Source organism: Amblyomma mixtum, chromosome 3, assembly GCF_055824585.1.
Source record: "Amblyomma mixtum isolate Tamu chromosome 3, ASM5582458v1, whole genome shotgun sequence".
Lineage (NCBI taxonomy): Eukaryota > Metazoa > Arthropoda > Arachnida > Ixodida > Ixodidae > Amblyomma > Amblyomma mixtum.
This window is the reverse complement of record NC_143014.1, coordinates 274,629,815-274,652,119: the sequence shown is the minus strand read 5'-3', so window position 1 is coordinate 274,652,119 and position 22,305 is coordinate 274,629,815. Positions and strand designations below refer to the sequence as shown.

Here is a 22,305-nt window from a genome sequence, read left to right as displayed (position 1 = left end):
TAGACCTGTGTCTATAGACTTCCTATAGACCTTTAGACTTTCAGTAGACATTTGTCTATAGACTGTCTATAGACAAAAGTCTACTAAAAGTGTATGGCCATAAATCTATAGACTGTCTATAGACCAGTCTAAAGGATTTGTCTATAGACAGTCTATAGACTTCATAGACTAAAGTCTATAGACAGTCTATGGACTGTCTATAGAAATTTTTATAAGGGAGTAGTCCGCGTCGTTGTTTTGGCCCTTGATACAGCTCCATGATGCAGGCTAATTGCAGTTTCGTGGGCAGGAACAAGACTGGCCCACGCTGCTACGAGGGCTCCGTGCCGCCCCCTCTGCGGTCGGGCGGAATGTTCGGCTTGGGCTTGAAACTCGGCCGCCGAGTAGCAGGCGTCTTGGGAGGCGGTTCCACGTCGGCGTTGTCGCCCGCGACGACTGTTTCATCGTGCACTCTTTTTCCTGGCACTGCACTTGTGGTGTCCATGGTTTGCTCACCATCCCACCAGCCCCCCGTCGACACTACTTCCAACTCCTTGCCGGAGTCTTCTTTCGCAGTCCCCGCCCGCAAGGGGGTGGTGTTGCCTTGATCTTGTTGGTCGCCTTTGCTGACGGCACCTTGAGTGTCCTCATCGGCTTCAGCCTTGTCGCCCGTTGGAGACTGCACGGGAACATTCCCAGCCCCTCTGGAAGCCTCTTCAGCGTCTTCGTCATCCATAACGAGCTCGGTCACATCGTTCTTTTTCGGCTGACCGGTGATGGTTGCGTAGGTTTTAACGCAGTCCGTATCGTTGTGACCAAAGCGCCGGCATCGGGAACAGCGCGGGACTTTTCAATCACTCCGTATATGGCCCTTACTGTTGCAGCGCAAACACAAGGGTGCCCGGTTCGGTACCACAACTAAGGCCAGCTCACCGCCCACGCGCACCTGATCGGGCCGGTCTTCCACACTGACACCGGCCTTCAACTTCAGGGCGACTAGGCGCGTTGTCGACGACCTGTCGGTAATGCCGTAGATACGCCACTTCTCCCTGGTCCCTTCAGTTACCTTGCCATCAACTTGCCAGCGCAGCCCGCACATCATCGTCGCTGACTCCTTGAAGGAGCCAGCGAAGCTTGAGCCTGACGTCTTGGTTGTTCGGGTTTATAACCAGACACCGACGCTCCTTCACCAGCATGTCGCCTTTAGCGAGCATGCTCTTCACCGCTCCCGCTGTCTTGAAAGTTACCGCCCATACATGGTTCATTTGGTACGCCCCCAGGGCGATAACATCTGGCAGTGCTCCCAGATTAGCAAGGGCGTCTCTGAAATCTTCGACGCGGAAAGGCCGCGCTCTCACATCGCCGTGCAAAAAACTGTGTTCAAAACAATCTGACCTGATGGCAGTTGCGGCAGTATCACTTGATAATCCTGGTCAGCAGTGTCCAAAATCCTGTTACCGCGGCCCGACTGGGCCGGCGCCACAGGCCCGCCGTGCCAAGGCCGCTGTGTCGATGGTCAACTGAATGGTGAACGAAGCACACGGGCTGAGAATAGCCTCACCACAGCTGTATGCATAGCAGTATTTCCTTAGATGTTCCTTGAGATGTTTGAAGGTATTCCATGGGGGCGTACGTTTAGATGAATCGGCGAAGATACACCTGTAGACTTCCACAAAGAGGGCCCTCGGCATGGTATCTCTATGCGCGAGGAGCGGCGGCTGTTGCAGAAAGCAAAAAAAAGGAGAACAAAAAGGAAGGAGCGAGCCTGCCAGGATTCGAACCTGGAATCTTCTGATCCGTAGTCAGACGCGTTATCCATTGCGCCACAGGCCCGTTTTTTTTTTCTTTCATGGTATTTATTTACATGGTTTTGTATACAAACCATATATATACATATGTGTGTGTGTATATACACACACAAAAACAACTATTTACAGAGCACCTAGGTAGGCGCTACGTGGCAGAAAGATAATAGTAACATATTGTAACTAAAAGGCCGGTAAGGATATACAGCGCATCAGGCGAGGAAACCAATCCGGTACAAAGTCCAATTTTTTGTAAATCTCCGTTACCTGCAGCAACATTCGTCTAAAGTGAATTCTGGGCGAAACAACAGGTTCAACGTTGCGATCTTGCATGCGCGTTTTCCAGAGACTATGAAGTCCAATCAGAAGAATCATATCATAAGGATTCGAGTCAGGTTGGGAAACAACAAGGTAGCGCACACTGTAGGAATTTAGGAGAAAATCTTTCTGTAGCGTCCTTTGCAACACATCCCAAAACAAAATCGCGTCTTTGCAGTTATGGGGTTAAAATGTGGGAGATATAAATCCGTTCTCCCCGTTTAAGCGCGGCTGACACAGTTCAAAACCGCGTGGACTCCACCCCGTGATCGCGTACGCTACCGAGCGCACGCCGACCACGGCGGGCCGTGCTCTGCGGGAACAAAGGAACGACACACTGGCTGACACAAACAAGGCGTTTATTGCTATAACAACAATAACGCCAGCTAGCAACAAAATACACTGAGGAATCTAGGATGTCCGACTCACCAGTACGGCTACGAGCGAATGTTCGCCCACGGTAGGGCAGAGGGAATATCTCCGAGGCCAGACGGGACGAGCTGAGGGGAACAAGTTTCCACACGAGGACGCCCGCGGCAGAGAGCGGAGCTTTGCGCGTGGACGTCCAACACGCTTCCCTGTCCCAGGGAGAAGAGAGCGAGCATTCCCCCGCGCGCGAGCGGCAAAACACGCCATCCGTGGCGCTGCTGTCGCTGCGACGCGAGCGCCCTCCCCTGTTAGCTAAAGTAACCAAAACAGAAGAGCGCGTTTCGGAGGAGCTAACAACAGTGGGGTGTGCAATGCGGGAAAGTGAACGCAGGGGACGAAGGCGTCCCCACATCCTCCCAACCTTAAATAGACCCACGCGCCTGCAAGTTACATGCTATGGAGGAGTCTCCTGGTCTTCATGCACTTGAGGCAGGTCGTGCAGCGGAGGTCACGCCGACAGAGTGCACGCAGTCTTCCGCGGTATTCCGAAGGCGGCGTGAAGGTCTCCGCTGGGACGACTCGCATGGCCCGCGGGCTACGTGTCCGCAGGCCCGCGAAGAGTAGGGTCGGTTGACCACTGCAGGCCAGGATTCTGCAGTAGTCGCCAGGGTAACAGCAGCCAGAGGTGGCTGCTGTCTGGTCTCGCCACGGCTGCCCCGGATGGATGCGGCGAACAGGATACAGGCCGCTCCGTCGCAGCAGGCGGCAGCGAGACGATGTGCACAGAACAGCAAGCCGGAGTGGCTCCACTGGATCTGCAAAATTTCCGAAACACACTCCGCACGCCTTTAACGTAGGTGACGGGAGGGGAAACGGCGTAAACAATGGCCACGTGGCTCAATGCTCAACTCGCTAGCAAAACGTGTCTGGCGGCTGTGCAACGCAAAGTTCGAGTGAACAAAGCCCTTTCTTGACTTGAACGAGAATGCTCGGTTCATGCGAGGTTAAAAAAAACGGGTGGGCCAGCAAAGTGCGCCCCCTCTCAACACCACGGTCCGGTGGTCGTGTCACTTTTGACAAGGTGCAGGCAGCTATGAATAGCCTTAGGCCTCACTACCATAGTGGCGGTCGATGACCCCCAACAAAAGGAGGACCCGAAACGGGTTTCGTGCGCGCAGCCGCGAGGAGACACCAGCGTTGTGGGATGGTCCTCCCCGCTCACTGCACAAAGCAGCTTCTGAGCGATCGGCGCCCACCGTATCGGACGGTGTCGGAACGCCCGGTGCCGAGCTGCAATACCAGCGAGCTCGTAGAGGCACCCGTGGCGCAGGCCACCCGGCTCCCGGAGCCGCGACTCCCAGAGTCGAAAAAGAGACAGCGAGAAAATATATACAGAAAACTCGGACCACCCACGCGGCTTCCGTACTCACTCGTTTCGGGCTCGGCAACTCCGCGGGCGCTAGGCCTCGCGCTCCCTCGATGCGGACCAAGTGGTTCTTGCGAAGAAACTCCAGGAAAAACTACAAAAACATGCTGAGCATGTCGAAAAGTTCAAACATGCCGCAGCGCAATACACCTCGCACTCAAGAAAGCATGCCGCAGGTCCTAGCGATCAGAATTCACACTAGGCCTACCACTTGTCAAGTCCGGACAAAGAGCGTTCCTCGAACCGAACTGACAGTCGTCCAATGTTCCAAGAGCAGGCCCCACGTTGGGCGCCAAGATATGGGGTCACTCGCGTGCAGCCGGCCGGGAAGGCTCGCTTCCGTGCCAGCTATGCGCGGGCGTTCTCGTGTCCCCAACCCGTGGCGCAAAGTCACAGCCACGGCGGGTTCGGACGAAGTAGGCAACGAACAGAGTACGCTAGGAAACCGTTTATTTACCTAGCGCAAGGCAAAGCACACTGCGGAAGAATGTTCTATCCGATAATAGATGGTTCAGCAGCTTACCAAGTCGTCGTCGACCGGCGTAGGATAATCCGGGAGGGCGCGGGCAGGAGACCGGGGTCGGCGGGGCAGTGGGGCAGTCACGCCGCGGCAAGAGAGAGAGGGCGAGTCCCCTGTTCCCGCGCGAACTTCGCCTTTTAACCCCTACGACATTGCCTCCCTCTTGAGCAACTTGTTGCAATCAGGAGGAGTCGTTCCCCCCTTCCCTAAGACGCCAGAGCGTAGGCGTGACGTCACGTCCGAGCCGGGGTGAGGAGAGTTGCCGGGTGCCCTCCTCTCCCCATTCCCTGCGGCGTGCGCTCTCGTCTCGTGACTCGGCGCGGGGCGGCGAGGGATATCTGTATATCCCACACAGTCTATAAAACAATGTTCAATTGTTTCAGGCACATTGCACAAGCGACAGTTGACAGAAGACACAAAAATGTTTTTCCTGTCGAGCCACGTCTTGACCGGTAGAGTTTCAGTGTGTAATTTATAGAAAAATGTTTTGGTGCAAGGAGAAATTGGCATTTTACGCACTCGCTTTAAAACATCATGACCCATGAGCCCAACGTAGACGGAACGATACAGTGGGGGCGGGAAGAGCATGGATATCAAATCCCTGTACAGATTTTTGCGCGAAACAGAATATAAGTACTCATTTGAAAACCGAACTGTCAAAAAACGCACAAAGGCATAAACTTCCTGCATAAAGCCTAGTAAACGGGGTCGTTCAGTAAAATTGGAAGAAACTACTAAGTTCGGAAGTAGAGTCATAAAGTTAACCTGCAAGAATGCTCTAATAATCGGAAGGGAACAAGCACGAAAAAAGAAGAAACGGGCAACCAACTGTCTCACATACAGGTGCTCTAGGCCCAGGCCTCCTGCACAAACAGGCCTGAAAAGGTTATCACGCCGCATGGGCTCAAATTTGGAGGACCAAATAAACGTCGCAAATATACGATGGAAACGCTGTATGTAATGTCTGGCGCAGTGAAGGACCTGGAGTACGTAATAAATCCTTGTTGCCAGAAAGGTGTTGCAAGCCTGGGCTCGACCACAGGCCCGTCATGCCAATGCGTCAATGGTAAACTCAATGGTCAACGGAGCACAGGGCCTGAGAATAACCTTACCACAGCTGTATGCATAGTAATGTTTCCTTGGATGTTCCTTGAGATTTTTGAAGGTATTCCATGGGAGCACACGTTTAGATGAATCGGTGAGGATGCACCGGCAGACTTGCACGAAGGGGGCCCTCGGCATGATTTCTCTATGCGCGAGAAGCGGCGTCTGTTGCAGAAAGCAAAAAAGGAGGACAAAAAAAAAGGGAGCGAGCCTGCCAGGAGTCGAACCTGGAATCTTCTGATCCGTAGTCAGACGCGTTATCCATTGCGCCACAGGTCTTTTTTTTCTTTATTGCCTGGCTTTGACATTACCCAACAAAATGGCGGGACACAATGAACACTTGGTATTGATATAGTCAGCCTGCCAAGGGCTGGCTTCGTCACTTTAAAATTCATTTAGAGCCATCAAAGGCTCCACCCTTGGCAACCACTCGGAAGCCTCGCCAACAGCTTTGACCCTATCAACAAACCGGTGCACAGTTTCACGAAAATAAATTCGTGCTGGCCTCGCGTGGGGATCACAGTAATATCCTGCCATTCTCGCGCGCCAAATACTGTGGAGGGACAATAACATTATCAGATCGAAAGGTACTCCGTCCTCGTTTTCAATGGGCAGATACCGTATTCCATGGGGGTGAAGTGGAAATTGTTTCTTTATAGTCCTTTGGAGTATGTCCCAAAAGTAAACCCCTTCCCAGCAATGCAGAAAAACGTGATCTATCGTTTCTGGTTGCTTGCAGATAAGGCAGTGATGACCCCACGGAAGAAATAAGCCCTTATCCTGTAAAAACATTTTGACTGATAACGTTCCAGTGTGCAACTTGAAATAAAAAAGTTTTAACCCCTGGCTCAACATGCATTCTCTTTACCCTCTTTAACACATTTCTTCCAGGGCCTCCACTGTACAAGGCCCTATACATGGGTTCCGGCAAGACAACTTCACATAAATCCTTATACAATTTTTTCTTGTTCACTGTAGATAAATATTCGTTGGAAAACCTCGTTGAGAGAAATCGGACACTTGCGACAACTTCTCTGAAGTACCCAAAAATTCCGCCCGATAGGGTTTCGGTTGCAACAACAAAGTCAGGCAGCTCGCGCCCCAGCCTTAATTGGCACACGGTGCGCAAAAACGGATCACTGACATCACGCAGAAACATAAATCTCTTAACAATCTGCCGCAAGAAAAGGTGTCCCAGACCCACTCCACCATCCTTCACTTTCCTAAACAAATTCATCCGGCTGCACCTTTCCCATTGTGCAGCCCACACAAAAACAGCAAAAATTCGATGTAGCTGCTCATTCTTCCACAATGCAACACTTGCATCGCATACCACACCTTACTGATAAAGAAAAGGTTGCACACGGTGGCTCTAGCGAAAATTGATAAGCCTGTTCCTTTCCATCTTTCCGCCTTCTCACGCACATCCTGGGTCTGCACTCTCCAATATGTTTCGCTATCGCGATAGCTTTCTAGCGGTACTCCAAGGTACTTCGTTGGGGTCTTCACCCAGGGTACGTTTGCAAAGTGGTCCATCGTCGTTTGCCATGCTCCCTGCCAGAGCCCCCCTGACTTGGATCAGTTCACTCTGCTGCCAGAGGTTTTGCAGAATTCAGCGACACATTCAACGGCCTCTGTTACACCTTCTAGATTAGCGGAAAAAACCGCTAAATCATCAGCATATGCCAGCAGCTTCACCTCCGCAGCTTGTAGCCGAAAACCAGTTATTATCTCGTTTTCGATGATGTCTAAACACAAAGTCTCGATGTAGATGGCAAACAGAAGAGTGCTGAGGGGGCAGCCTTGACGTACCGAACGCTGCACACGAATGGGGGCCCCCAGACTCTGGTTAACAATCAATCTCGTCGTACAGTTCCGATACGCCAAGGCGACTCCCTCCCGGATAACATACCCAACATTCACATAATCAAGTATGCACAGCAAAATTTTATGCACGACACAGTCGAACGCCTTTTCGAGATCAAGCTGCAAGATGGCAATGCGACTATTTGTAAAATCACAGCACTCGAGCACACATCTTGCCTTGTGTATGTTAGAAAGAATAGACCGGCCTTTTATCCCACACGTTTGGTGGGGGCCAACAATTTCCTGGATTACACACTGTAACCTTTGCGCCAACACCTTCATATAAATTTTATAATCGACATTTGTGAGAGCAATTGGCCTGTACCCTGTTACGTGTCGTAACTTGTCAGCTTCATCCGTTTTCGGAATTAGGACGGTATGTGATTTACCATAAGACGGAGGCAATTCACGTACGTCGTAAGCTTCATTAAAGACCGTCTTCAACACTGGCGCGATTCTGCTCTTAAATGATTTGTAAAACGCCGCGCTTAACCCGTCTGGTCCTGGTGATCTCCCAGAATTTAAATTGTCTATTGCCATTTCTACCTCTGATTCGGTTATTGCCAGCTCTAAAACGTCTTTCTGCTCGTCGCTGAGTCGCGGCAGTGCCCCAAGAAACCTGTTCTTAAACGTATTCATGTCTGCATCCTGTAATGCGAAGAGCGCCTGATAGTATTCAGAAAACGCACGCTGTATATGTTCGTTTTCGTCTGATAAGATGCCACCCCATTCTTTGCTATCAATGTGATTTCGTCGAGCATGAGCCTTTTCAATTCCCAACGCTCGTTTCGACGGCGTCTCCCCTGCTGCTATATCTTCCGCTCTGGCCCGCACCAAAGCTCCACGATAACGGTCCTCTTCTATTAGTTGAATTTTCTGTTTTATTTTCCTAATGTCATCGATCCATTTACCAGGCGCTTCACTTTCCTTTTCTAGCAGTTTTGCAAGCATACGTCTTAGATTGTGTTCGTTTAGATTCTCTTCGTACGCAGTGGCACTAGATCGTTCAACTGCTTTAATTTTAACCTGTTCTTTGCAAAGTTCCCACTGTTGCCATATTTTCAGTTCACTACTAGGCTCTATTTTGCTTATTTCTTCAATTACTGCACAGCTAAATTCATCGTCCTTAATTAGCTTGTTATTTATTTTCCACATATCCCAACTAAAAGCAATGCCTCGTTTTTTCAATCCTATCCCACATACTACTAAACAGTGGTCCGAAAAAGCCACCGGCACTACATGGTAACTGTTGCATTTTGCAATCACATCCAGCGATACATAAATGCGGTCAAGCCGACCATGGCTTGTCCTCTGAAAGTGTGTGTACTTCACGCCGCACGCGCCTTGCAAACACTCTCCCACATCCTCAAGGTTCCATTTATCTATGATTTGCGACAGTATCTTCGTACTTGCGTCCCTGAACACCCTTGCACTGGTCTTATCGCAGCCACTTAGGACGCAGCTGAAGTCGCCCATGATGATAAGCTGTTTCTCGGAACAAAGACTCTGTTCAACACTGAAAAAACGCAGCCCTTTCGTCCGTAACATTTGGTGCGTACACACAGACAATTCGCCACTCAATGTTGTTCAATGTAAAATCGATAGCGACACAGCGACCTGACGGACACGAGAAATGAGCTTGCTCGACAAGACCCGGCAACTTCTTTACAAAAAGGACGCTCCTAGCAGATGTACAATCGCCCAATTTTTTAACCTGAACGCGCGAGCATCGACCGGCCAGTCGATAAGCGCCGTATAACGGAGCACAGCGGCGAAGTGTGCGAGAATACGCGCGTGCGCGCAATGCACAGTCCAATGCAGCTTCCCTCTGCCAAGCTGTTCCGGCAACCGGACCCCACCCCACCTGCTTTTTTGTCCGTTATCGCCTTTCCTTCTGTTTTCTCCACGCCACTGACAAAGGATTAGAAAAGGCAACGTGGTACCGCCTTCTTTTCTGTAGGAGAGGGAAGTGTGAATTGATAAGTGAAATAATCCGATCAGATGTCATTGCTATCGCGCTTCACAGTATATAAGGCCTTGCATCCGCTTTCTGGAGTGTTTGCTTCACGCAGCATCAACAATGCCTCCTCGGGTGCCAGAAGAAAAGAGAGTAGCTGCAGTACGCATGTCTTTGAGCGGCACATCCCAAAGACAGATCGCGATGGCTTTGGATTTACATGTAGCGACAGTGAACAGGATAATTTGCGCGTTTAGAGACGAAGGGCGCATAGGTGATGCAGCAAGGAACTGCGTTCGGAAGACGACAGCAGAAGAGGATGCCGCCTTGGTTCTCGTCGCCGAGACTAATCCCTTCATGACGGCTGGCCAGGTTAGAGATGCGGTTGGCCTCGATGTCAGCGAAGAATTGGTGAGAAAACGGCTTTTGGAAGAAGGCCTGAAGAATCGAAGTGCTGCCCAAAAGCCGCTTCTTTCCGACACAGCGAAAGCAAAAAGACTGGATTTTGCACAGGCCCATCTGCACTGGACAGCAGATGAATGGCACAATGTCGTCTTTACCGACGAGTCCACATTCTGCACGCAGTGGGACCAAAAACGCAAAGTATACAGACCAGACCTAACGAGGTTCGTTTCTTCCTATTATTAATATTTAGTTAGTTTGTGCCTGTTTCTATTTTCACAAATTTATTCCTGTGAGCCTTTTATTGTTATTGTTAATTTAAGATACGTTTGTGGTGTAAATTGCCGCAATTTTAAATTGACTTATTGTTCTCCTCTCTTGTAGGTATGACCCCCGATACGTCCACCAAGTAAGAGCCAGTGGACGCAAAAGCATCAACGTTTGGGGGATTGTAACCAAAGAGGGCCTTGGACCACTACACAGAATACAGGGCCGATTTTGTACCGCCTCCTACATTAATATCGTCGAACAGGTGCTCCTGCCTAATGTGCTCGACGGTCCTTTCAATGACGGCTGCTTCATCCTACAGCAGGACTTGTCCCCCGTGCACACGTCTCGCGCTGCCAAAGGCCGCCTGGAAGAACTCGGAATCATGACCATTGACTGGCCGCCACAAGGAACGGACATGAATGTAATTGAAAACGTGTGGGGCCTAATGAAAAAGAACTTATCAAAAATGGGGCTTCACAACGTGAGCTGCGATGAACTATGGCGCAAAGTTGAAGCCGAATGGGAGCTGTTGAAAATCGACCACAACCTCGTACCAGCGCTGTACAACTCTCTTCCGCGACGCATCGCAACGGTTGTTCAGTCTGGTGGAGCCTTCTCCAAATACTGAAGGGCAACAAGCGAGTTGCGACACCCGGGACCCCACAATTTCTCAAGCAGCTGGAATTACCAAAATCTCTAATACCCCTTGGTAACCAGTGCGAGCAAAGGTATCCTTATTGAGGCGTTGTTTTTCTTCTGGTTTTGCTCTCGAGAAAAGCAATAAATTTATTTCTGGTCAGACATAGGCAAGGCACGCTATTCTTTGCAACATCGAAGTTTCTAATCAGCAGGACTTCCAGCGGCAGATATCTTTTTGCCGCAGGAAATTGCCGCGCGAGCCGTAGGGAAAATAAAAATAAAAAGAAGTGCTGATTCGCACGTAGTGCAATCAGCCGGTGTATGTCGCATTCCATCGAGCCCAAGCGGTGCCACTTGACCCTTTATTTATAGCGTGATGGCAGCGTTCAGAAAAGAAAAGACGAAGACGATAACGGTGCTCGAAAGGGGGTGGGGTCCGGTTCCCGGAACAGCCTGGCAGAGGGCAGCTGCACTGGACTGGGCATTGTGCGCACGCGCGTATTCTCGCACACTTCGCCGCTATGCTCCGTTGTACGGCGCTTATCGACTGGCCGGTCGACGCTCGCGCGTTCAGGTTAAAAAATTGGGCGATTGTACCTATCGCATGACTCACTACAGCGTAGAATCTAGACGTGAAACGTCGCACCATGCTCCCGGTCTCTTCCTCCCCTTCTACTTTTGTCTCCTGCACGGCCAGTAAGTCAATATCGTGCTCTGTTAAAAGCCGGTAAACTTGATTTTGCTTTTTCTTTCCTGCCAAGCCCCTAACATTGAGTGTGGCCACTTTCAACGGGGTTACAGAAGCCATTGTCGCAAATAGTGAAGAGGCCAAGAGCATGGTGCTTACCCCACACGTCTAGCACATGGCTAGACGCCGTCGTTGCCACCGGAGCCATCCGGTGCAGGCCCCTGACCTTGCCGCGGGGCTGCCTTATCGCCGGCGCGCTTGTCCGCCAAAACGTTGGGTTTCGGTCTGAAAGATGACCGTCGGGATTGAGCAGTTTTTGCTGGCGGCTCCTCACCACTGAGAGCTGCCGCCTTGTCCCCTTCGTTATCGGTCAGGCCATGAGGGCGCTTGGCTGGGGCGGTGCCGCTCGCTGAACGGGCGCAGCTCTGGTCCTGCTGTTCCTCGCTGATCATTGGCTCGGCGTCCTTAGTTGCCAAGACGTTGTCCCCGTCTGCTGACGTGCTCGCCTGACTCGAAGGTAATTCTTCCTCTTCGAGTGGCTTCCTTTGGTTGCCGGGTCCACTAATGTCTCCGCTGGGAGGCCCTGATGCGTCGGTCGTCCCGGCAGCCTTGCCAACTTCCACGGCTCCTTTCGCCGCCTCCTCCCTCTCGACGACGTCCATCAGAAGCTCTGCCGTGTCGTCTCTCGATACCGCACCGGTAGCCACCGCGTATGTGCGAACACACTGTCACCGTGGCCATACCGCCAGCATTTGGAGCACCGGGGTACCTTGCATTCACGTCGAACGTGACCGGTGCCGCGGCATCGTAGGCACTGCATAGGCCGCCCAGGCACCACAACAAGGGCCAGCTCGCCGGCGACGCGTAACTGGTGTGGCAGGTCGTCAACCTTCATACCGGCTTTCAGCTTCAGGAGAACGGTCCTGGTTGTAGACCCCTTCTCCTTGACGCCTGAAACACGGCAACGCTCCCGGGTCACCTCCGTTACATTCCCAAAAGCCGCAAGAGCAGTCCGAATGTCGTCGTCGGCTACACCGTGCAGCATCCAGTGCAGCCGTAGTTTCACCTGTTGGTCGGCAGGATCGATGGTAATGCAGCGTCGTCCTTTGACATCCAGTTCCTTTATCGCTGCCAACTTCTTGGTTGCCACAGTACTGTTGAGCGTAACCGCCCAAACGTGGTTTACCCGATACGCCCCCAACGCCACAACATCGGTTAGCGCACCAGCGTTGGCGAGGGCGTCGCGGAAATCCTCGACCCTCTAGGGCCTAACTCGCACGTCGCCGTGCAAAAACACGGTGTTTAGAACAACACGACCGGTAGGCAACGTAGGCAAAACGATTTCGTACTCCTGTCCTTCCTTATCTTCAATCCTGTTTCCGCGGCCATCGACGGCCTCTATCGCCGCTCCGTGGGAGCTCATGATCCTGCGTCCGTACACGCCAGTGGCCGGAAGTAGAATGTGCGCCACAGGTCCCTTTTCTTTCTTTATTGCTTGGCTTTGGCATTACACAAGAATGACCAGAACAAAATTTCGGGACACAATGAACACATGGTATTGATATAGTCAGCCCGCCAAGGGCTGCGTTCGTCACATTAAAATTCATTTATTGCCATCAAAGGCTCAACTCTTTACAACCACTCGGAAGCCTCGCCAACAGCTTTGACCCTCTCAACAAACCGATGCACATTTTCACGAAAATAAATTCGTGCTGGCCTCGCGTCGGGATCACAGTAATATCCTGCCATTCGCGAGCGCCAAATACTGTGGAGGCCCATTAACAATATTAAATCAAATGGTACTCCATCCTCGTTTTCAATAGACAGATACCGTATTCCAGGGGGGTAAAGTGGAAATTGCTGCTTTATCGTCCTTTAAATTACGTCCCAAAAGTAAACCCCTTCCCAATAATGCAGAAAAACGTGATCTATCATTTCTGGTTGCTTGCAGATTAGGCAGTGATTACCCCCGGAAGAAATAAGCGTTTATCCTGTAAAAACATCTTGACTGCTAACGTTCCAGTGTGCAACTTGAAGAAAAAAGTTTTAACTCCTGGCTCAACGTGCATTTTCTTTACCTTCTTTAACAAAATTTCCTTCCAGGGCCACCACTGTACAAGGGCCCCGCCGCGGTGGCTCAGTGGTTACGGCGTTCGGCTGCTGACCCGAAAGAGGCGGGTTCGATGCCGGCCGCGGCGGCTGAATTTCGATGAAGGCGAAATTCTAGAGGCCCGTGTACTGTGCAATGTCAGTGCACGTTAAAGAACCGTAGGTGGACGAAATTTCCGGAGCCCTTCACTACATCGTCCCTCATAGCCTGAGTTGCTTTGGGACATTAAACCCCAATAAACCAAACCACTGTACAAGGCCCTATACATGGGTTCCGGCAAGACAACTTCACATATATCCTTATACAACTTTTTCTTGTTCACTGTAGATAACTATTCGTTGAAAAACCTCGTTGAGAGAAATCGGATACTTGTGACAACTTTTCTGAAGTACCTGAAAGTTCCGCCCGATAGGGTTTCGGTTGCAACAACAAAGTCAGGCAGCACGCGCCCCAGCCTTACTTGGCACACGGTGCGCAATAGCGGATCACTGATATCACGCAGAAACATAAATCTGTTAACAATCTGCCGCAAGAAAAGGTGTCTCAGACCCACTCCACTATCCTTCACTCTTCTAAATAAATTCCACCGGCTGCACCTTTCCCATTGTGCAGCCCACACAAAAACAGCAAATATTCGATGCAGCTTTTGTATGTTTATTCTTCCACAATGCAACACTTGCATCGCATTCCACACCTTACTGATAAAGAACTAGCACTATTAGTAGTCGCGCCAAGCATACACGCATCAAATATATGTATCTTCTCTTGTCTGGAGCCTTTAAGATCAACAGTGAGAGTTACATCTCCCGCTCAGCTCACCGCAGCACTAGAACACAACACTCCAAGCATTTAATCGAATTCCGGGCACACAGCAACACTTTTAAGTACTCATTTTTCCCCCAAGCTGTCCGTGAATGGAATGCCTTACCTGATGACGTGGTCAAGTGCCCGTCCCTGGAAAGTTTTATTTTAAAGCTGTCAACTGTGCCCTGACTGCAGAATGTTGTCGATTCGTTACTTTTGCCCTCCTGCAATTTGGTTGTTTTTTTGTGACTTATGATCTCTGACTGTAGTTTTTTTTTCTTTGTTCCACTGTGCCAACTCGAACTGTATAACAATAATTTAAGTGTACTTTTCTTACTGTTGTTTTCTCCCTTTGTATCATATGCCCCAATCCTGCAACAGCCTCAGCATGAGGCTAGCAGTATGTACTAAATAAATAAAAATAAAAATAAAAGGTTGCACACGGTGGCTGTTGCGAAAATTGATAAGCCTCTTCCTTTCCATCTTTCCGCCTTCTCACGCACATCCTGGGTCTGCACTCTCCAATATGTTTCGCTCTCGCGATAGCTTTCTAGCGGTACTCCAAGGTACTTCGTAGGGGTCTTCACCCATGGTACGTTTGCAAAGTGGTTAATCGTCGTTTGCCATGCTCCGTGCCAGAGCCCCACTGACTTAGACCAGTTCACTCTGCTGCCAGGGGTTTTCAAGAATTCAGCGACACATTCAACGGCCTCTGTTACACCTTCTCGATGAACGGAAAAAACCGCTAAATCATCCGCATATGCCAGCAGCTCCACCTCCGTAGCTTGCAGCCGAAAATCAGTTATTCTCTCGTTTTCGATGATGTTTAAACACAAAGTCTCGATGTAAATGGCAAACAGAAGAGGGCTGAGGGGGCAGCCTTGACGTACCGAACGCTGCACACGAATGGGGGCCCCCAGACTCCTCTAGTTAACAATCAATCTCGTAGTACAGTTCAGATACGTCAAGGAGACTCCCTCCCTAATTAAGTATGCGCAGCAAAATTTTATGCGCGACACAGTCGAACGCCTTTTTGAGATCAAGCTGCAAGAAATCAAGGCCGCTGTGTCGATGGTCAACTGAATGGTGAACGAAGCACAGGGGATGAGAATACCCTCACCACAGCTGTATACACAGTAGTGTTTCCTTGGGTGTTCCGTGAGATTTTTGAAGGTATTCCATGGGAGCACACGTTTAGATGAATCGGCGAAGATGCACCTGTAGACTTCTACGAAGAGGGCCCTCATCATGGTATACCTTTATAAGTCAGAAGCGGCGTCTGTTGCAGAAAGCAAAAAGGAAGGCAAAAATAAGGGAGCGAGCCTGCCAGGAGTCGAACCTGGAATCTTCTGATCCGTAGTCAGACGCGTTATCCACTGCGCCACAGGCCCGTCTTTTGTTTCCTTTATTGCCGGGCTTCGTAATTACAACACAGAACATGATAATATGTACATACATTATACAGAGTTAGCCAGGAGCCCAAAGAGTGGGACTGACTTAGACAGGTTAAAATTCTCTTAAAGTTACGAGGGGTTATAGCCTTGGTAACCACTCAGGAACTTCCACTATTAGCTTTTGTTCTTCCAGAAACTTGTGTATACTTTCTGTAATATACATGCGGGCTGGCCGTGCGTCAGGGTCACAACGATACCCTGCCATGTGGAAGCGCCATATACTGTGGAGGCCCACCAGCATGACTAAGTCTAACGGAACCCAATCCTCGTTTTTGGTTGGCAAGAACCTTATTCCGTATGAGTGGATTGGAAGCTGTTTCTTTAAGGTCCTCCTCTGCAACACGTCCCAAAAATAGACTCCTTCCCAACAGTGCAAAAAGACGTGGTCAATTGTCTCCGGCTGTTTGCATATGATACAATGCGACCCCCAAGGAAGAAATATCTGTTTTGCCTCGAGGAAAGTTTTCACAGGTAAAGTTTCAGAGTGTAACTTAAAGAAGAAACTCTTGACTCCCGGTGGTACCTTCCTTTTCTTTACCCTTATCAATACGTTGTAGCCCGGTCCTCCACAGTACATGGCCCTGTACAAGGGCACCGGAAAGAGGATGTCACACAAATCCTTATACAAATCTTTGCGGCTCACATCACTCAAATATTGTTTTGAATATATAGCATTTAAAAATCTGACGCTGGCAACTGTCTCCTTGAAAAGCCCAAAAATGCGACCCGTCATACACTCAGTTGAAATCACAATGTCTGGCAAAGCCCTACCGAGCCTTACTTGGCACACTGTGCGCAGAAAAGGATCATGCACATCGCGCAAAAAGAAGAATCTATTGACCAATTGCTTCGCAAATAAATGTCCAAGCCCGAGTTCCCCATCCCTCACTCTTCTGAACAAATTGGTTCGCGTAGACCTCTCCCATTTAGAGGCCCACACAAAAACAGCAAAAATGCGATGGAGCTTTTGTACATTAATTCGCGAGCAATGCATCACTTGCATCACATGCCACAGTTTGCTGATGAAAAACAGATTGCACACTGTGGCTCTCGCAAATATAGATAGATAGGACGCTTTCCACTTTTCAGCCTTTTCGCGTGTTTCTTGCACCTGCCGTGTCCAATACGGTTCGTTGTCGCGGTAATTTTCCAGCGGGACACCCAAGTATTTCACAGGAGTCGTGTGTCAGGTCACGTAGAAAAATTTTCCGGGGTCACTGGCCACTGTCCATGCCAGAACCCCACACACTTCCCCCAGTTAACCCTGCTCCGCGTCATAGTGCTCAATCGCTTTACCCCGTCGACCGCATTACGAATGCTATCGTGACTCACGCCAAAAGCAGCAACATCATCAGCATATGCTAGGATCTTGACTTCAGCCGTCTGTGGCCGAAATCCTTGAACAGCATTATTTCTTATAATGTGCTTACACAGTTTATATATAGATACAAAATAAAAGAGGACTGAGGGGGAACCCTGGCGAACATAACGCTGTACGTTAATGGCGGCCCCCAACGATTTATTAACAATTAACCTGGTAGTGCAATTTCTGTACATCAAGTCCGCGCCCTCAGTGATATAGTGCCTAAATTAACATGATGAAGGATAGAAAACAATGTCATGCGCAACACAGTCAAAAGCTTTTTCTAAATCTAGTTGAAGAACTGCCACACGAGCGCCAATAGCGTCACAGCACTCCAACACACTTCTTGCTTTGTGAATATTACATGCAATAGACCGCGCCTTGATGCCACACGTTTGATGAGGGCCAACGATTTATTTAATTACCATCTGAAGTCTGGCAGCTAGCACTTTCATAAAAATTTTGTAATCGACGTTCGTCAGCGAAATGGGCCTATGTGCTGTAACCAGTTTAAGTTTCTGTGCGTCATCTGTTTTAGGAATAAGTACTGTTTGGGACGTACCGTAGGATGGAGGCAGAGCATTACGGCATTACGATTGCAGGCTTCGTTAAATAAAGAAGTCAGCAAAGGGGTTAGTTCTCTCTTAAACACTTTATAAAAAACAGCACTTAAACCATCCGCGCCTGGAGACTTCCCAGGGTTTAGGTTTTCTATAGCGCGTTCGACTTCTTGCTGCGTAAGCGGCTGCTCTAAAATTTCTTTTTGCTCGTCATCCAGCCGTGGCATATCTTCCAAAAACTCGTCTCTAAATGCATTCGAGTCGACTTCATCTTGCGCAAAGATTGTCTGAAAGTGCTCAAAAAACGCCTGCTGTATGCTATCGTTATCAGTGACTAAAGTGCCTGCCCAGTCTACCTCGTGAATCTGGATTCTTCGAGCGTGCGCCTTTCCATTCCAAGCGCCCGCTTAGTGGGAGTTTCTCCCGCGACCAAATCTGCCGCTCGCTCCCGAACTAGAGCTCCCTGATACCACTTTTCTTCGATAAATTCCAGCTTCTGCTTTATTTTCTTGATGCCTTCCATGCATATGCCCCGTTGTTTGCTGCCTTTCTTGTAATCGTCCTTCATGCCTTAGAACGGTGGACCGTTCTATAGCCTTCATTTTAATGTCTTGTTTCGCTAGGTCCCACTGCAACCCGACTTCGTTTTTTCCCTCCCTCTCTATTTTATTGATCTTTTCTACCACGACATCAGTGAAAGTTTCGTCACTTAGGAGGTTAGAGTTTAGTTTTCATAGGTCCCACGTAAAGCTGTTACTTCGCTTCTTCGATCATACAGTGCACTCGACTACACAGTGATCAGAGTAGGACACAGGCAAGACATTGTACTTGTGACATTTCGGCAATAAAGCAAATGACATATAGATGCGGTCTAGGCGCTGATGTGCTCGGGGATCGGGACCAGGGTCTTCACCGCATTAGGGCGAAGCAGGCAGACTACGGAGAGAAGCCTTCGGGAGGAATAGCAAAGCTTGAAGGTTTATTTTACATTTTGTACAGTAGCAAGGAGACCAAAGTCAGAAAATGGGGGAGGATCATCTGCCACACCGCAGAATGCTGCTTAAATGCAGTTCAGATTCCCCAGGTACCCAGGTAGGGAATCTGATCTCGGGTTGAGCGTCCAATGGGCTGCTAGCGTCTTCTTTGGCTCCGCTTTCCCCACGTGACGGCGCACACCGCACAGACACACACATACACGGGCAAGGAGGAACTTGGCGTCTCTGAGTCGCGAACTGTTTTCCCAGGCCCAAAGGTCGTTTGCTGCTGAGTGACGATCCTGATCGATGGGGACGCGAGCGCTGACCGCTCACACCGGTGACCTCTTCAGTTCGGTGGAAGGGACAAATCAGCCGTGTCGCCCCTCGGCTTTGTCTGCTGCCCACGGCGCACGCGGGTAATGAGTTAGCGGCGCCGCCGCCCCGCCGTCGTCGCCACTGGGTCTCGTCGGTCAGTCCACGGGCAGTCCAGGAGAAGCACCGCGCTCAGCCTTCCCGGCGAAGGGATTAGACGTCTTTGTGTACGCCGACGCCGTCGCCAGTAGCTGCCCCACGCAGTGTCTCTTTTGTCTCCCCCGGACAGCAGCGCTTTCCGTCGCAGTAGCCTGATGACGCCGGTCTGGCTCGCCTGTTTTCGCTGCCAGTCCCCAGGAACGCAGTCCGGCACCAGAGCCGCATTCAGCATCGCCGGCGAAGGGGATTAGAGCCTTTGTCCACGCAAACGCCGAGCCAGAAGCCGCCTCCAGGCCAGCTTTTCCTTGCGTCTTCTCCGAGAAACAGCAGCGCTTTTGGCCGCATACCTGATGACGCCTGACTGTCTCGCCGTTCTCCGCTGGCTGGGCTTCCGATCATTACAGTCCGTCCGCCGCCAAGAAGACGTCACGAAGTGGTTGCAGCTGATCGGTGCACCACGAATGTACGTCAGTGTCCGAGTCCTTCTGCTCGACAGGTCGGCCAGGAAGCCCTGCACATCTTGCAGTGGTCCTCGAAACGGAGCATTAGTGATCAGGCCTACGCTAAGCCCATACCTCCAGCAGGGCAGCACACGGCCAGCCTCAGAGAACTGCCAGGTTTTCGGATAAGGTTAGACAAAGGCTGTAAATTTTGATACATCCCCAGCCCTCGCTCGAAAGCGCATGCCTGGAAAGCTGGCCTACCGGACCTAGTTGAGCCAATTTTGTGTTTTCTTTTGTACTGGAAGACACTCGCTTCCAAATTTTGAACAAAGAAAACCGCTCTAACTAGACGACAAAAGGAACAAAACGGTGACGCTTCAGAGATGCAAATGCGGAGAAAACAATCCAAACTGTTTTTCTCAGGAACTTTAAGCATTTCCAATAGGGCCACGGAGAAAACACGTGCTGAGGCCCTCGCGTTTCAGTTTTCTCGCCCTCTTTGTAATGGAGTACAACTCGTAATTACCACTAGAATTACGAGCGTGCTTACTTCCCCTCATTTGCATGACCGCATAGTGCCGTCACCTTTGCTCAACCTGGCAAAGCTTTCCTCAATATCGGAGCCCAAGTCATTAATCTCTTTAATGCCTTAAAACAAAGTTGCTCCCGGCGCTTATGCCAGTGTCCTACAATGGCCCGTCTTTCCAGCATTTCCGCGTGACAGCGGACGCTGCTGTACATAAGCACTACCTCTGCATTCTCAAACAATTAGCATTAAAAGAAATGCAAGACCACTGCTGCAAAAGTTAACAATGACCATACCAAAACTACATGTGCTCAAAACTTTTTCGGCAGCAGCAAAAAAAAGAAAAAGCAAACAGCAGAGACTCTTTCCTGGAACCTGCTAACTACCCCCGTCGCGACAAGAAGGGTCCTATTCTTCAGCCGCGCTCGGCGCGGTCGCAGACTAACAGTAGCTTTGGCCGCCAAAACCCGACAAAAGCCGAAGGGCTTAAGTGCGCGTTCACATCTTCGGGCTCCAGACGCCACGCGACATTGATTTGTTCCGCGCCCCGGTCGCGCGTCTCCACCACCTGAGCAGGACTTGAAAAGAATGCGGGAGGGGACGATCTAAGAAAGCAATGCCTACGAGCATTCCCCCCTCGATTCAAGAATGGCCTTAGACTCAAACGCGTTCTGCTGCGCTCTTTCGGGTGGTAGCTATGCTTGCTTCTCTGTGGCCTGCTACAAGCTTCACTCGTCCCGCAAGAACTACCGCAGGGTCGCCACAATGGGTCGGGTGGCTTTCGCTGTGTCTGAACTCGCCGAATCATTCTGGCCCTCGTGCGGTGCCTGTCGCATCTGGCGTGCCGCGGTGACTGTCTCGGCCGATTGCACTGTTGGCTGGCCTTTAGCTTTCCAGTGTCTTTGGCCTGTACTGTGTCTGTTCTCAGGAGAGCACGCTCTCGCTTGGTTCTCCCGGCGCGCGGCCGCCTTCTGAAAACTGCCTTAGCAGATCGGCCCTGCGCGCCTCTCTTTCTAGCAGTGTCCTCACCCTCCGCGTCTTCTCTCTGATGCAGCACCGAGCCGCATTTCCCACTTGATTTTGACCAATGGGCTCGTGCTTTCGGCGAGTCACTGCATGTCATAGTATCTGACTGTCTCATTGGCACTTTACTCTCTCCTGGGCATAATGTGCTCTCTCGAGGCTTGCTGTTCGAGCCTACGACACTAACGCTCTGGCCTGCAACTGGACCTGAACCACGCTGTTCGCCTAACGTAGCGTTTTTGTCCCGTGTGCCACCCTCTCGATCGCAGCAATCTACCTCACTTCTCAACAGAGCATCTGCCTCAGGGTTAGAGACGGCCGCCTTCTTCCCGGAAAGTGCACTCTCCTCTGGGCTCAATACCGCCGAGCTGCACCTTTCCTTACTGCTAGACTTAGTGCCCACATTATCCCCTGAGCCCTCACGGCTTGCGGACATGCACTTTTCGCTAGCCTTAGTGCCTACAATATCTCCCGAGCCCTCGCGGCTTGCGGGTCGGCACTTTTCCTCATTCCTAGCCTTAGTGCTTACACTATCCCTCGAGCCCTCGCGGCTTGCGGATCTGCACTGTTTGCTAGAATTTTGACCGAAGTCCTCGGTCCTCGCTGCCGAAGTGACCCTTCTTTCTGGGACCAAATCTGCCCCTTCCCGGCACTTCTGAGCAGCTGCCGTGTCTTCCGGCGACTGAGCGGAGCTCCCAAGTCGCTCGCTGACACTGTCGCGGTGTAGCCTACCACAGTCACTTTGGGTTTTGAGATCGACCTCTGCGGGAAGTCCAAAGTTTCGGAGGAGCGCACTTCTAGCTTTCGCGTAGTTTTTCGCGTCCTCGTCCGACAGGCGCGCTAATATGTTGGCGACTTCACACGGGAGAACACCCAGCAGCATTATTGACCAATAACCCTGGTCCAGCTGCTCCTCCGTACAAGTTCCTTCAAACTTTTCAAGGAAAGTCCTGATATTACCGCCTGTCCTGAAAACACTTAATCGAGATCGAATTCCTTGCATTTTGATCAAATTAAGTTCACGTGTGATTTCACGCAGCTCTCTTTCCCGCTCTTGTCGAGCTACTTCATCCCACTCTCGCATCTTTTGATCGAGCTTCCTCTTTTCTTCATCGTCTCGCTTCTTTTGTTTCCGTGCCTTCTCTAATTCCTCCCGAATGTACTCCCAACATCCGACTATCTCCTCCGCGTCTGCACCGCTTGCCTCAACTGCCTCAATTAAGAGCGGTTT

At 50.5% G+C, this 22,305-nt stretch overlaps 3 non-coding genes and 1 pseudogene across 3 annotated transcripts; all 4 read right to left on the bottom strand.

The window, feature by feature from the left end:
• Window positions 1–1,739: 1,739 nt before the first annotated feature.
• Window positions 1,740–1,812, bottom strand: TRNAR-ACG (transfer RNA arginine (anticodon ACG)). The gene has a single exon. It is a non-coding gene; the product is annotated as a tRNA-Arg (tRNA).
• A 3,915-nt stretch (window positions 1,813–5,727) lies between these two features.
• TRNAR-ACG (transfer RNA arginine (anticodon ACG)) lies at window positions 5,728–5,800 on the bottom strand. The gene has a single exon. It is a non-coding gene; the product is annotated as a tRNA-Arg (tRNA).
• A 5,722-nt stretch (window positions 5,801–11,522) lies between these two features.
• LOC149354903 (uncharacterized) lies at window positions 11,523–12,732 on the bottom strand (annotated as a pseudogene).
• Window positions 12,733–15,575: 2,843 nt separating this feature from the next.
• Window positions 15,576–15,648, bottom strand: TRNAR-ACG (transfer RNA arginine (anticodon ACG)). Its single transcript has one exon. It is a non-coding gene; the product is annotated as a tRNA-Arg (tRNA).
• Between the last annotated feature and the right edge of the window lie 6,657 nt (window positions 15,649–22,305).